Raw genomic sequence first — 15,480 nt, forward strand, 5'->3', positions numbered from 1 at the left:
AATTATTGTATTTTTCTTGTCTATATTGAATACATAATTTAAACATTCACAATGTAGGTAGGAAAAAGTATGTGAACCCCTAGGCTAATGACTTCTCCAAAAGCTAATTGGAGTCAGGAGTCAGCTAACCTTGAGTCCAATCAATGAGACGAGATTGGAGACGGTCGGTAGAGCTGCCTTGCCCTATAAAAAACAGTGGAGCGATGGGTAACGATGCTTCGTGGGTGTCAGTTGTTGGTGTGCGCAGAGGGTCCCTGGTTCGCGCCCGGGTATGGGCGAGGGGACGGTCTAAATTTATACTGTTACACATAAAGCTCGAAAGGTTTACAAAAGTATCTCTAAAAGCCTTGATGTTCATCAGTCCATGGTAAGACAAATTGTATATAATTGGAGAAAGTTCAGCACTGTTGCTACTCTGCCTAGGAGTGGCTGTCCTGCAAAGATGACTGCAAGAGCACAGTGCAGAATGCTCAATGAGGTTAAGAAGAATGTCAGCTAGAGATTTACAGAAATCTCTGGAACACGCTAATATCTATGTTGACGAGTCTACGATACGTGAAACACTAAACAAGAATGGTGTTCATGGGAGGACACCACGGAAGAAGCCACTGCGGTCAAAAAAAAAACATTACTGCACGTCTGAAGTTTGCAAAAGTGCACCTGGATGTTCCACAGCGCTACTGGCAAAATATTCTGTGGACAGATGAAACTACAGTTGAGTTGTTTGGAAGGAACACACAACACTGTGTGCAGGAAAAAAAGGCACAGCACACCAACATCAAAATCTCAACCCAACCCAACTGTAAAGTATGGTGGAGGGAGCATCATGGTTTGGGGCTGCTTTGTTGACTCAGGGCCTGGACAGCTTGCTATCACTGATGGGAAAATTAATTCCCAAGATTATCAAGACATTTTGCAGGAGAATGTAAGGCTCTGTCCATCAATTGAAGCTCAACAGAAGTTGGGTGATGCAACAGGACAACGAACCAAAACACAGAAGTAAATCAACAATAAAATAAAATATGCCTTCTGGAGTGTACCAGTCAGAGTCCTGAACTCAACCTGATTTGAGATGCTGTGGCATGACCTCGAGAGCAGATCATACCAGACATCCAAATAATATTTTTTTTAACTGAAACAGTTTTGTAAAGAGGACTGGTCCAAAATTCCTTCTGACTGTTGTGCAGGTCTGATCCGCAACTACAGAAAATATTTGGTTGAGGTTATTGCTGCCAAAGGAGGGTCAACCAGTTATTACATCCAAGGGTTCACATACTTTTTCCACCCTGCACTGTGAATGTTTACACGGTGTGTTCAATAAAGACATCAACATGTATAATTGTTTGTTATTAGTTTAAACAGACTGTTTGTCTATTGTTGTGACCTAGATGAAGATCACATTTTATGACCAATTTTTGCAGAAATCCAGGTATTTCCAAAGGGTTCACATTCCGTATACATTAACACACAGAAAGAGCACGTCCTCCATATAATTAATCTCATAGGCCTAATAGTACTGTAGAGTTCTTTAGGATCTTAGTGAAACATTCATTATTGGTTTCAGCCTTAGATGTGTTAGGCCAAGGCCAGTGACAACCCACAGGACGGCAGTGTCCTCTGTCCAGTGTCTGTTATTTTGCCCATCTTAATATTTTTTTCTTTTTATATGGCTTTTTCTTTGCAGAAGGCCAGCATCCCAGTGTCACCTCTTCACTGTTGACTTTGAGACTGGTGTTTTGCAGTTACTATTTAATGAAGCTGCCAGTTGAGGACTTGCAAGGCGTCTGTTTCTCAAACTAGACATTCTAATGTACTTATCGTCTTGCTCAGTTGTGCACCGGGGCCTCCCACTCTTTCTATTCTGGTAAGAGCCAGTTTGCAGTGTTCTGTGAAGGGAGTAGTACACAGCGCTGTACGAGATCTTCAGTTTCTTGGGAATTTCTCCCGTGGAATAGCCTTCATTTCTCAGAACAAGAAAAGACTGACGAGTTTCAGAAGAAAGTTCTTTGTTTCTAGCCATTTTGAGTTTGTAATCGAACCCACAAATGCTGATGCTCTAGATCCCCAACTTGTCTCAAGAAGGCCAGTTTTATTGCTTATTTAATCAGAACAGTTGTGTCTACTCAGCTGTGTTAACATAATTGCAAAATGGTTTTCTAATGATCAATTAGCCTTTTAAAATTATAAACTCGTATTAGCTGACACAATGTGCCATTGGAACACAGGAGTGATGGTTGCTGATAACGGGCCTCTGTACGACTATGTAGATATTCCATTAAAAATCAGCCGTTTCCAGCTACAATAGTCATTTACAACATTAACAATGTCTACACTGTATTTCTGATCAATTAGATGTTATTTTAATGGACAAAAAATATACCTCTTTCAAAAACAAGGACATTTCTATGTGACCCCAAACTTTTGAACGGTAGTGTATTTTCAAACGGGACAAAACAAAGGCTACAAAACATTAACAAACACACAACAGCTGTTAAATAGCGATATGAGGTGGCTATTATAGCTATGTCTGACAGATATCTAGAGCTGAACTGACTGTGGTAGCTACTATCTAGCTAATTCACCTCAGTCGAGAGGGGAGGAAACATTTAAATAATGTTACATGTCAGTTACAAGTTCAGCACTGCGAATAAACAGTAGTTTAATTTTTTTCTTCACGTTAATTCAAACAGCAGTTACCTTGCCAGCTATATCTGTCAACTAAATAGTGGCCCGTTTCTGCTCTGCTTGCTTTTACAAGTAGGAGTAAGAGCGCAACACATGCACACTGACAGCAATTGCTTCTGTTCAACTCTCCCATGCTGGTCTAAGCCTCTACGACTCAGAGTGGAAGACTACTTTCTCGTCTCTAATATGTAGGCTCACTTTTGGTGAACAGTTCCATCACAAGTCAGACTATTTAATAAACGTAATTTGAACGTACTTTACCCAGTGTCCGCTGATTTTGTCCTTATGTGGGAGGCACCTGTGGACGGAGGCACCTTAATTCGGGTGGACGGGCTCATAAAAATGTATGGAAAAGGAATAAATGGAATGGTATTGAACACACGATTTCCATGTGTTTGATATCATTCCATTTACTCATTTCCAGCCATTATTATGAGCCGTCCTCCCATCAGCAGCCACCTGTGGTATGAGGTAATCTGAGACAAAATATCCACAGAGTAATCTTATTAACCCGACTTTCAGTACACTGGTCTGTATATCGGTTTGTATTTTCAATGCTGATGCAATTAACATGCGACTTGCACAATATGTCAACAATGGCCCAGTTTAACTGAAGCACAAACTAAACATTGCCCAAATCAATCAGCTGGAAAATTTCACAAGCACTTCCAGCTGATTGCAAGGTAACAGGCTTTAGTCGACAACATTCGGCTATTGTTTACATATTGTGCATCACATGAAATGCTTCAGGATATGGAAAATACAAGCAACCGAACCTACCGACTCCGCAAAAAGTCAGGGAAACAACACTTTCCTGTGGATACCCTATCTCCACCTTCTATCGCCTAAAGGACCAACAGTAAAATATGTTTAAATATAACTTTATTAGCCTCCTGGGTGGCGCAGTGGTTGGGTGGCGCTGTACTGCAGCGCCAGCTGTGCTATCAGAGTCCTGGGTTCGCGCCCAGGCTCTGTCGTAACCGGCCGCGACCGGGAGGTCCGTGGGGCGACGCACAATTGGCCTAGCGTCGCCCGGGTTAGGGAGGGCTTGGTCGGTAGGGGTGTCCTTGTCTCATCGCGCACCAGCGACTCCTGTGGCGGGCTGGGCGCAGTGTACGCTAGCCAAGGTGGCCAGGTGCACGGTGTTTCCTCCGGCGCATTGGTGCGGCTGGCTTCCGGGTTGGATGTGCGCTGTGTTAAAGAAGCAGTTAACTGTGTTAACATGATAATATTATACTGAGATGTTACATCACATGATGTAGAGTGTGCACTAAGCCATTGATTCAGTGTGATAACAAATGGCATGACAAATAAAATTAGAATATTCACATTTCCAGGTTTCCAAGGTGATATACAACAGGGGAACTGTCCTGTATACATTGCCTGCGTCAGGGGCTACACAGCCTATGTAGTGTTGGAAATTAAGCTTTCAACCACTTGTACAACCTTAGTCTGTTTTCTCCAGAAGGAGTCAATCCTAACCCATTGTGAGGCGCTTTGCGATTTGATTATAGGCAACTAAAATACATTTGTTTTGTATCAATACTCCGTATATTTCTTTCAGCATGACCTTGAATGACATCAATCATTAGAACACACTTCCAAATATTGTTGAAAGAGGAATCATCATCAGATATCAGATAATCTACACAGCAACATCTATCTATTGAGTCAGTGTTCTGTACATAACATGGTTGTGAAGGTACTGACAGACTACCTATACTTTTAGAGCTGAATACGAGGAATAATAATATTGTGCGTGTGTGTATCCGTGTGCGTGTCTGTGTGTGCCTGAGGTGCAGTGAATCAGGCTGTTACACAGAGAGAAAACAGACTGAGTTGAATACCACAAACAAAAGCCACTGCCTGGTAAAGCATCATCACCTTGATAGATATGTCTTTATACAGGAAATCAATGCTGCTGACAGCTGCATAAACGGCTTAGAAAAACAAACAATGAAATGTAATTGGCAAAAATAGACTTTTATACATTTGTATACACTTTTATATCTAATATTGTAGATATTCTTACAAGCTTATATGGACAGATTCCACACCAAGATGTTGGAGTTTTAAATTGTTTATTCAATTAATTGTGTTTACTTTGTTAGCTTTGGAAATCGCCACAAAACTCCAACTTCTAAGCCTGATGAGGACTGACCTTCCTGAGTGGTATGATGGCTGTGTGGTCCCATGGTGTTTATACTTGCGTACTATTATTTGTAAAGATGAATGTGGTACCTTCAGGTGTTTGGAAATTGCTCCCAAGGATGAACCAGACTTGTGGAGTTCTACAATTTTTTGCTGAGGTCTTGGCTAATTTCTTTTGATTATCCAATGATGTCAAGCAAAGAGGCAAAAGTAATTGACTCCAATGATGTCAATTAGCCTATCAGAAGCTTCTAAAGCCATCGCTTTTAGCCATCGCCGCTCCACCTTTCATTTTCCATTTGTTTTTTCTTGTTTTTCCGCACACCTGTTTTACATCCCCTCATCACTCTAGGTGTATATTATCTTCTGTTCCCCCCATGTCTGTGTGTAATTGCTCGTTACGTGTCATGTGTGACGCTTCATGCTGGTTTTTCCCCGGGTCTTGTTTGGAACCCGTATGCTGTATATTATTTGTGTGATGAGCCTTTGGCGGAAGTGTCGTTACGCAGTTGCGTCCGACTGTTTTTCCTTCTGCGAAATAGTGTGCCTGTTCACTCATCTCTGCTCTCCTGCACCTGACTTCAGTTAACCAGTTGCGCACACCGTTGACAGAATTACACACCTACCATCAATTCAGCAGGAGCAGGTACCCCGGTTGTAGGGGTCAAGGAGCGTGTCAGAGAGCACGCGGCGATGCTGCAACATCTAGGCGCCGCGATGGACCGCGTCGTCCAGACCATGGACCGCTGGGAGAGACAGAGAGTCCCTCCAGCGCCTCCACCAGCACAACAGGGGTTACCACTACTCGTCCCTCCTGTACCCGGTCCCAGTGGGATGCTTCTCGCCCTTCCCAGGGAATATGATGGGAAGGCGGCATACTGCCAGGGTTTCCTACTACAGCTGGACCTATACCTGGCCACCGTTTACCCGGCTCCCTCAGGAAGGGAGAGGGAGTCCGCCCTCGTCTTGTGCCTCTCAGGGAGAGCTCTGGAGTGGGCAAACGCCATGTGGGGAGAAGGAGATGCAGTGTTGGAGCACTTCGAGGAGTTCACCCGTTGCTTCCGGACGGTCTTCAACCACCAGCCCGAGGGTAGAGGTGAACGCCTCTTCCACCTGAGGCAGGGGACGAGGAGCACCCAGGAGTTCGCCCTGGAATTTCGGACCCTGGCTGCTGGAGCAGGATTCAACGACAGGGCCCTTATCGACCACTACCGCTGCAGCCTGCGCAAGGATGTCCATCGGGAGTTGGCCTGCAGGGATACCACCCTCACCTTAGACCAGCTGGTGGACCTGTCCATTCGGTTGGATAACCTGCTGGTCACCCACGGACGTCCAGAGAGGACTCTGTCGGTTCCATCTCCCAGCACCACCCCGGTGCCTATGGAGCTGGGAGGGGCTGCGCTCAGGGAGGCCCATAGAAGGGGCCTTCGCGTGCACCATCTGTGACCGCAGAGGTAACACAGCCGGTCGGTGCCGGGTTGGTGCCTCTGGGGGTCGAGGCAGCAGGCAGGGCACCCCAGGTGAGCCTGCACCACTCTCATCCAGAGCCCTCTGTTGTACACCTTTTTGTGCATGTAAAATTTCCTGAGTATTCCCAACATTCCCAGCATAAGGCTCTCGTTGATTTAGGCATGGCTGGGAATTTAATTGACAGAGCTTTCGGCCATAGTTTAGGGATCCCTATTGTTCCAGTGGTTAGGCCTTTCCCAGTTCACGCTTTGGACAATCAACCATTAGGATCCGGGTTGATTAGGGAGGCCACCACTCCCCTGGGCATGGTGACGCAGGGGGGTCAGGAGGGTGCTCGGGAGGTGTTTAGGGGTTTCCGTTGGTGCTACTACGGTGGAAAGTCCAGACCAGGTCTCCACCGTGCGCATCCCCCAGAATATGCCGATTTGGCTCTCGCCTTCTCCAAAAAGAAGGCGACTCAATTAACACCATATCGATGGAGGGATTGTGCGATAAATCTTTTGGTAGACGCACACTTCCCAGGAGTCACGTGTATCCCCTGTCACAGGCGGAGACGGCGGCTATGGAAACATATGTCTCCAAATCCCTGCGTCAGGGATACATTCGGTCCTCCACTTCACCCGCCTCCTCGAGTTCATTTTTTGTGAAGAAGGAGTCTGCGCCTGTGTATTGACTATCGAGGTCTAAACCAGATCCCTGTGAGGTACAGTTACCCGCTACCTCTCATACCCACAGCAATTGAGTCAATGCACGGGGCACGCTTCTTCACCAAACTAGATCTCAGGAGCTCTTACAACCTGGTGCGTGTGAGATGAGTGGAAGACGGCTTTCAGTACTACCTCAGGGCATTATGAGTACCTCGTCATGCCGTACGGGTTGATGAATGCTCCATCAGTCTTCCAAGCCTTTGTAGACGAGATTCTCAGGGACCTGCACGGGCAGGGTATAGTGGTGTATATGGATGACATTCTGATATACTCCGCTACACGCGCCGAGCATGTGTTCCTGGTGCGCAGGGTGCTTGGTCGTCTGTTGGAGCATGACCTGTACATCAAGGCTGAGAAATGCCCGTTCTTCCAACAGTCAGTCTCCTTCCTAGGGTACCGCATATCCACCTCAGGGGTGGAGATGGAGAGTGACCGCATTTCAGCCTTGCGTAATTGGCCAACTCCCACCACGGTAAAGGAGGTGCAGCAGTTTCTAGGGTTTGCCAATTACTACCGGAGGTTTATCCGGGGTTTTGGTCAGGTACCTCCCATTACCTCACTGCGGAAGGGGGGACCGGGAAGTTTGCGGTGGTCGGTTGAGGCGGACAGGGCTTTTGGGCACCTAAGAGCTCTGTTTACCTCGGATCCTATGCTGGCCCATCCAGATCCCTTTTTGGCGTTCATAGTGGAGGTGGACGCGTCCGAGGCTGGGATAGAAGCCGTGCTCTCTCAGCGCTCGGGCACGCCCCCGAAGCTCCGCCCCTGTGCGTTCTTCTCGAGGCAGCTCAGCCCGGCGGAGCAAAACTATGATGTGGGGGACCGGGAGCTGTTGGCTGTGGTCAAGGCTTTGAAGGTGTGGAGACATTGGCTTGAGGGGGCTAAACACCCTTTTCTCATCTGGACTGACTTCCGCAACCTGGAGTACATCCGGGCAGTGAGGAGACTGAATCCTCGTCAAGCCAGGTGGGCCATGTTTTTAACCCGTTTTGTTTTCACCCTTTCCTACAGACCAGATTCCCAAAATGTGAAGGCAGACTCACTGTCCCGGCTGTATGACACAGAGGAGTGGCCTATGGATCGTACTCCCATACTTCCTGCCTACTGCCTGGTAGCGCCAGTAGTGTGGGAGCTGGACGCGGACATTGAGCAGGTGTTACGTGCAGAGCCCGCTCCCCTCCAGTGTCCTGCTGGCGTCTGTACTTTCAGTCTGCTGTCCATGACCAGTTGAAGTTGAAGACCAAAAGTCACCCTACTCTGGTCATCCTGGAATCGGCCGGACGGTGCGCTGTTTGAGTGAGTGGTACTTGTGGCCTACCTTGGCCAAGGACGTGAGGGTTTATGTCTCCTCCTGCTCGGTGTGTGCCCAGTGTAAGACTCCTAGGCACCTGCCCAGAGAGAAGCTACACCCCTTACCCAATCCACAACGGCCTTGGTCGCACCTGTCGGTGGATTCTCTTACCGACCCCCCCCCCCCCCCCCCCCCCCCCCCCCCCCCCCCCACAGGGAACCACCACGATCCTGGTCGTTGTGGATCGGTTCTGCCGTCTCCTCCCTCTGCCCAGTCACCCTAGGGCCCTACAGACTGCGGAGGCCTTGTTTACGCACGTCTTCTGGCACTATGGGGTATCTGAGGATACAGTGTCTGATCTAGGTGCCCAGTTCACTTCGAGGCTCTGGAAGGCGTTCATGGAATGGTTTCACCCCGAGAGTAATGGGCAGGTGGAGAGAGTGAACCAGGATTTGGGCAGGTTTCTGCGGTATTATTGCCAGGACCGGCCGGGGAGTGGGCGGCGTTCGTGCCCTGGGCCGAGATTGCTCAGAACTCGCTCCGCCACTCCTCCACTAACCTCTCCCCCTTGAGGTGCGTACTGGGGTACCAGCCGGTTCTGGTGCCTTGGCATCAGAGTCATACCGAGGCTCCTGCGTTAGACTACTGGTTCAGGCGCGCGGAGGAGACATGGGACGCCGCCCATGTTCACCTCCAGCGGGCAATGCTGTGCCAGAAAACCAGCACAGACCGTCACAGCAGTGCGGCCCCGGTGTACGCACCGGATCTGGCTCTCGACCTGAAACCTGCCCCTCCGCCTGCTCTGCCGGAAGCTGGGTCTGCAGTTTGTGGGGCCATTTAAACTCCTGAGGAGAGTGAACAAGGTTTGTTACAGGTTACAGCTTTCCCCCGATTACCGTATTAACCCCTCGTTCCATGTGTCTCTCCTCAGGCCGGTGGTGGCTGGCCCGCTCTAGGAGTCTGAGGTGCGGGAGGTTCCTCCGGCGTACTCTGTTCGCCCCATACTGGATATGAGGAGTCGGGCGAGGGGCCTTCAGTTCCTCGTGGATTGGGAGGGGTACGGTCCGGAGGAGAGGTGCTGGGTTCCGGTGGAGGATGTGTTGGACCCTTCAATGCCGAGGGAGTTCCACCGTCTCCGGCCTGATCGCCCTGTGCCTCGCCCTCCAGGTTGTCGCCGAGGCCGGTGTCGGCGCGCTGCTGGAGCCGTGCATCAGGGAGGGGGTACTGTCACGACTCCCGCCAAAGTCGGCTCCTCTTCTTGTTCGGGCGACGCTCGGCGGTCGACGTCACCGGTCTTCTAGCCATCGCAGCTCCACCTTTCATTTTCCATTTGTTTTGTCTTGTTTTTCCGCACACCTGTTTTACATCCCCTCATCACTCTACGTGTATTTTATCCTCTGTTCCCCCATGTCTGTGTGTGTAATTGTTTATTACTTGTTATGTGTGATGCTTCATGCTGTTTTTTCGCCAGGTCTTGTTTGGAACCCATGGTATTGTATGCTGTACATTATTTGTGTGACGAGTGCGTTATTTGCTTTTGCCTTTTGCCTGGCGGGAGTGTCGTTACACAGTTGCGTCCGACTGGTTTTCGTTCTGCCAAATAAAGTGTGCCTGTTCACTCATCTCTGCTCTCCTGCACCTGACTTCAGTTAACCAGTTGTGCACACCGTTGACACTGACCCACTGCCACTGGAATTGTGACACAGCGAATTTTAAGTGCTACAATCTGTCTGTAAACAATTGTTGGAAAAATTACTTGTGTCATGCACAAAGCAGATGTCCTAACCGACTTGCCAAAACTATAGTTTGTTAACAAGAAATTTGTGGCGGTTGAAAAACGAGTTTTAATGACTCCAACCTAATTGTATGTAAACTTCCGACTTCAACTGCAGGTACCATTATTGAATTAACTTGATTTGATTTGTGGAACAAATGCTAAAAGTTAGTCTTTGAAAGAAGTATAACTACAAAAACGATTTCAGACCAGTCTGAGATGGTGGGTGTCAAAATCTTCTATATTTTTCCACCTTTTGAGGTGGAACAACCACAGAGATATTTAATTTAAAAAATAAATAATTCACAGACCTTGAACATAAAACATTCTCTGGATAGCTTATAATCACAGCAGGTCTGTGGAAGAAATAAAACATCAGAAAGATCCCCTCATCCGAACCCTATTATCTTGCATTACCAGGAATTAGCGTAGGGAGGGAGGACAGTCTGCACACTAAATTCCTGGCTTTACTTAATGGCTGAGTCTGAATTGGAATGCGTTAGTGGTACTTCAGAAGTGCTGGTTCCCTTCGAGTTTCTCTGATATTCAGCAACACATCTTTTCACTTGGTATTGATTTTCACCTCTCTCTATTTCTTAGCCTGTAAACACATCTCGCTGTGACCGTTCGTCAGATAATCCTGTGTGCCTCAGACTCATGTAGGAGTTGGCTGTAGTCATACCACGCAAGCCGACTCCAGATCGACTGACACTAAAGATCTAATTAACCCTTGGACGGAAAAAAAACTATAGTCCCATGAATCTAACAGGTAGAATAAGCCTATTCAGAATGGCATGGCTCGCAAAGTTTTTATACTTTGTCTTCGATGGGGTAATTGGTATTACCAAGACTTTCTTTAAAAACGTATACTTGGTCATAACAGACTTTCTATGGGCAAATAAAACTCATAGAATTAAAAGGAAAGTTTTACATCATCCTAAGTCTGATGGTGGTTTTAACTTTCCAGACTTGGAATTATATCAACTCGCCACCCAAGGCCTTTACTTGCGACATATAGTTCAATGCACTAAAGAGGAATGATGGATACATATTGAAGATGAGTATGTTCATCCCCAGAATCTTTTGATGTGTCTATTTTCTAAGGATAAAGCTAAGAACAATAACAACTTCAGAGTTAAGAACACTACAACAACATGGAAGAAAATGTTACGTACTCTACAAGAACTTATATCTTTCCCTAAAAACACGACCCTATGGAGCAATCCTTGCACAGCTTTTCAGAATTCACCGATAAAATGATCCACATGGAAAACAAAAGGCATAGAAACTGTAAATGGCTTGGTAATAGGAAATATATGTATTTCCATAACTGCATTATAGCTGACAGTGATCTGTCAAATATTCGAAAGATGACGTTTACATGACCCTAGAAAGGTCTGGATGGCTGTCTTCTGACTTGGGAAATCCATAATATAAGTAATGTAAACACATTTTTCTAAATGTATTCATCTTTCGAATAAATGTGTATTTACCACCCACCGGTGGTTTGCTGCGTCATTACATCAATTTATATCACTTCACTGCAACGTCACGTCAAAGGGGCGGTCCTTTGAAAAACATTTATCCAGTTTGACTGCTTTACAGCACAGACATGGCAAAACAATCACTGTACAATAAAGAATTCGACCTAAACACTTCCTTAAACCTAAAATAAGTAAATAACTAATTTTGTGTGGAATTTGTTTACGTTGGAGGCAGACACTGCATATGCTCAGAATGACAAAATTGAGATCTTTACATAGCCCTTCTCACCTTGTCTATAGGAAGCATGCATGCTGCTTAAATGGCCCAAATGGTGATTTAGACGTTAGCAAACTTAACAGATTATGACTATCACCAATGTCATGATATGTTTGATAAAGTAATAAAGAAGGTGAAATATTTGGGGTAGATGTTCCTAAAACAGATGATAATGGAAAGGCTTATGCATTCACTCAACTTTAAAAAAATATCAGATGTATATGTTTTATTATACTTTTCTTCCCAGACATAAATAAAAGTAAAAAGTCGTAGCTTTCTAGAACACTGCTACATTAATCAAATATATTGCTAGACTGATGAATACAACTATGGCAAAACAGTGCAAAACAGCTCTCAGCTCAACTGGTTCAAAAGCAATTTTGGATTGATCAATGTAGATATTCTCAAATACATGCAACATCAAAGTTTTATATCACACAATTTGGATTTGAAATCTTTAAGACATCAGAGCCACCTTGAGGGAAACCTATTTGAGTCAGCAAAGGATGTTCATATGATAGGTAAGATATACAAAATCTTGCATATCGTGTCCAACTGACAATCTCTTAGAAAAAAGAAATCAACTACTGGAACCAAAACTTAAAAAGAACTGATGTTGTCACAAGATGGAGGGAATGTTGGAGCATAACTAACAAGATTACAGTTAACAAAAATGCACGCTTTATCCAGTATAAACTAATTTCTGGCATTTATTATACAAGAGACAAAATTCCCAAATTCTACAGGACAATGGCAGTCATGTCTTAAGTGTAAATCTGACAATGACTCAATAATCTATGCCTTCTGGGAATGTGATAAAATAATTGATATGTTTAAAGATAATGATTAAATAATTATACCCTGAAACTTAACCATTAGGGATTATAGTTTATGTAGCATGTATAAGGAATAATTAAAGCATTAAACATAAATGTGTGTGTGTGCCTAAGAAAATACAGAGAACAATTAAATTAAACCATGGTGTAAGGACTACAAGTCCTTACACCATGGCAACCCTGCCTCCCTACAAGCTATGGGTATTGATCATATTCCGGCCTCTATTAGAAAAGGGGACCGTCTTAAATAGTTAAACCAAAGGGAAGGATTTACAAACTACAGGCCACTAAATACCCTGGTTTAACTGAAGATATGGATTTCTCACCCTTCCTTTAGGGTCGTGATGGGTCTATTTGCTGTCATCTAGTGGACATTTTGCTCAATTGCCCTCAGCTATGCTTAGACTGTTGTTGTTCATGTTTTGCTGTGTTCTAGTGTACTATGGAATATATTGCTTTCTTATTCTTGACACTTCTCCCTGTCATATTTAAGGTTAGAACTACCTTTCTAAGTGTTCTGATACTTCTAGCTTGGAGTTGTATTCTTATGATTATTTATGATTGTGATTGTTATGATTGTTTATGATTATGCTACAGTATTTCACCTTTTAATGTGTATAGTATTGCTTACTAGGTGCGTCTAATCAATTTTGTAACCACTCCCTCTTCCAAGTAGGGCTAATTGGAAAAGCTGTTCAAAGAGGACATTGTATTTTATTTTTTTGTACTACCTGACGAAGGCCATGCAGCCGAAACGTGTCGGTTTAAAAAAAACGTTGTTTCTATTGAACATGCCATACTAATAAAGACATTTTAATTAATTATATGAAGAGTGCTTTGGTCCTCCTTTCTTTTAGATGACCAATTTATCCCTTCTTCCAAAGAGCACCTTCTATCTACCAAAATGTACTATTGTGTACCTTAGTAGCGCTTCCCTTCCTCCTCTTTCTAACAATTAAACTGTGTTTGAACCGACCTGGCTAGAACTCTGAGAAACGTATGATATTACAGGGAGTACTTCTCAAGGTTTCCCTAATCTCGTGGGAATGGAACTGTCGGCTAGGTAGTGATACCCAGTGGTGAGAACTCTGGAGAAGGATAATACTCACCTACTGTTCGTGTGTATGAATGTGCGTAGGATATCTACTGTTTGTGTGAAAGTATGTGCGTAATTAAGGAGCATGGTATAAAATGGATGTCTTTGTATAATGGACTTCTGAGTGCTCCCGTAAATAAACATTTTGACTATTGTAAGCTGGGACTCGTCTGTTTCATTCAACCAGAATCTTACAAACTCTGGGTTGCAGACTGAGTAGATTAATTGAAGTTTATGAACATCGACAACGAAATTCTCATAACAGAATGCTATGAAGTCCAAAAGTCATGGTGTTGTCAGAAGTATTACAATGTAAACTTACTTTTAATCTGTCTGCATATTTCAAGACAAGGCTGGATGATACTTTTGTCATCTTGAAAAAACATATACTTGCAAACTGTAAATCAACCAATCTGTCGTTAACACAATGGAAAGGTCAAATGCTTTATTATCTAAATGTTGAAAGTGCGTGGGCAACGGAGATAAACAAAATGGTGCAGTTTGAGGCCATGTGGCGGATCGTGATGCGGGCGCTGGAGATGGGGGTGTGAGCAGGTGGGTCTGGGAAGGGGTGATGTAGTTGACGTCTGTGTGAGGTTGTCGTTTGTATGTGTATGTTTTGAAATGTAAAAATATAAATAATAATGTTACAACATAAAAAGGAAATCAAAATATACACTCACAATTGATTGAAACACAACTTTATTAATCTTTATCTTGGAATGCCAACCTATTTTTGTAGTTCACTTTATAGTCAACCTCCATTTGACTGTGGTTCTAAAGACAATATATCCCTGTGTTGTCCTCCCTATTCAGACAGCAGCAGTGTCTAGTTGACAGGAGGGGAGGTGGTTAAGGTTGGAGATAAGAAGCCCAGAGGATGCTGGGTACAAAATAAGAAAAGAGAAATGACAGTCCATCATTTCTTTAAGACATGAAGGTCAGTCAATGCGGAAACTTTCAAGAACTTTTAAAGTTTCTTCAAGTGCAGTCGCAAAACCATCAAGCACTATGAAGGAAAGACTCAGAGTTACCTCTGCTGCAGAAGACAAGTTCATTAGAGTTACCAGCCTCATAAATTGCAGCCCAAATAAATGCTTCACAGAGTTCAAGTATCAGACACATTAACATCAACTGTTTAGAGGAGACTGCGTGAATCAGGTGTTCATTATAGAATTGCTGCAAAGAAACCACTACTAAAGGACACCAATAATAAGAAGATACTTGCTTGGGCCAAGAAACATGAGCAATGAACATTAGACTGTTGAAAATCTGTCCTTTGGTCTGATGAGTCCAAATTTGAGATTTTTGATTCCAACCGCCGTGTATTTGTGAAATGCAGAGTAGGTGAACAGATGATCTCTGCATGTGTGATTCCCACCGTGAAGCATGGAGGAAGAGGTGTGATGGTGTGAGTGTGCTTTGCTGGTGACACTGTGATTTATTTAGAATTCAAGGCGCACTTAACCAGCATGGCTACCACAGCATTCTGCAGCAATACGCCACCCCATCTGGGACAATGACTCAACACACCACCAGGCAGGGTAAGGGCTATTTGACCAAGAAGGAGAGTGATGGAGTGCCTCATCAGATGACCTGGCCTGCACAGTCACCCGACTTCAACCCAAATGAGATGATTTGGGATGAGTTGGGCCACAGAGTGAAGGAAAAGCAGCCAACAAATGCTCAACATATTGGGGAATTCCTTCAAC

The sequence above is a fragment of the Oncorhynchus clarkii genome, chromosome 31 (assembly GCF_045791955.1).
Source record: "Oncorhynchus clarkii lewisi isolate Uvic-CL-2024 chromosome 31, UVic_Ocla_1.0, whole genome shotgun sequence".
Taxonomy (NCBI): Eukaryota; Metazoa; Chordata; class Actinopteri; order Salmoniformes; family Salmonidae; genus Oncorhynchus; species Oncorhynchus clarkii.